At 32.5% G+C, this 1,238-nt stretch overlaps 1 pseudogene; it reads left to right on the forward strand.

Annotated features, from left to right (window-relative positions):
* LOC106465258 overlaps nt 1-1,238 on the forward strand; it is a 104,268-nt pseudogene that overhangs the window by 72,255 nt on the left and 30,775 nt on the right.

Genomic DNA, 1,238 nt, shown 5'->3' on the forward strand with positions numbered 1-1,238 from the left:
GTGATCTGAGGTAAATACAATTAGTATAATGTGATCTGAGGTAAATATAATTAGTATAATGTGATCTGAGGTAAATATAATTAGTATAATGTGATCTGAGGTAAATATAATTAGTATAATGTGATCTGAGGTAAATATAATTAGTATAATGTAATCTGAGGTAAATATAATTGGTATAATGTAATCTGAGGTAATTATAATTGGTATAATGTAATCTGAGTTAATAAGTTAAGTTTGGAACCAAGTGTTTTGACCAGTCCTAATCAGACCCATTTTTTCATGTAGATGCTGTCAAGCTTATTAACTTTTACAACCAGGGTTGATTATGATAAATATGAAAATACTTTTAGGTATGTTGTATCATGCTCTAAAACCAGCAGTAAATAATGCAGACTATTATAATCACTTAAGTTGTACATCCTTTGATTTGTTTCAGTCAAGATTGTTTCATATCTGCCCAACATTAATTCATGTTAGAAGGTAAGTGCAGGAAAAGATCTGCAAACTACATGATAGTGATTATATGTTATGCAGTCTTGAACACATTTGATTAGCATGCTTGATACATGAAAACTACTGAAAGAGCACTTTACAGAAACAAAAACTTGATGATTGAAATTAACTATATTATTGTAAATTCCAAATAGATTTAGTGCAGATAGTATGAATACTGTTTTATAGATTTCTTGTTTAAAACTTGTTATTTTATAATATGTTAATGTGAGGCAGTTTTGTTTTTTTTCTTCTTCCAGAGATGTCTCAGGTGTGGAGTTGTTGATGAATAACCACCAGAGTTTAAAGGCTGAGATAGATGCTCGGGAAGACAACTTATCTGTCTGCATTAGTCTAGGAAAGGAACTTCTAGCCAGAGGTCACTATGCATCAAGCGAAGTAAGTCACGAACTTGTTAATTCTAGTTTGCATTATCTGTAGCCTGGGAAATTTGTCACATGTTACTTATGAGAATGTACCTAAACAGAATTTAACCAAATAATAATTATTTTTCTGTTTGTGTATGTCTTATTTCTTGAGTTGAGTACTGTATGACAATCTCAGGGGGTCACACCAATAGGTTCTTACCCCTTCATGTGGAGGCTGGCTGCATCACAGGAAGTAGAAAAATTCTTTTACTGATGTTACCAGTTACCATCTGGCTGTTTTATGTTCTCTTGTTGGTAGCTCTGTCTATTTGCAGTTCATTGCAAGAGGTCACCAGATTTAGAGCTACTGCCAAAGTT

Source organism: Limulus polyphemus, unplaced genomic scaffold (genome assembly GCF_000517525.1).
Source record: "Limulus polyphemus unplaced genomic scaffold, Limulus_polyphemus-2.1.2 Scaffold1887, whole genome shotgun sequence".
NCBI lineage: Eukaryota > Metazoa > Arthropoda > Merostomata > Xiphosura > Limulidae > Limulus > Limulus polyphemus.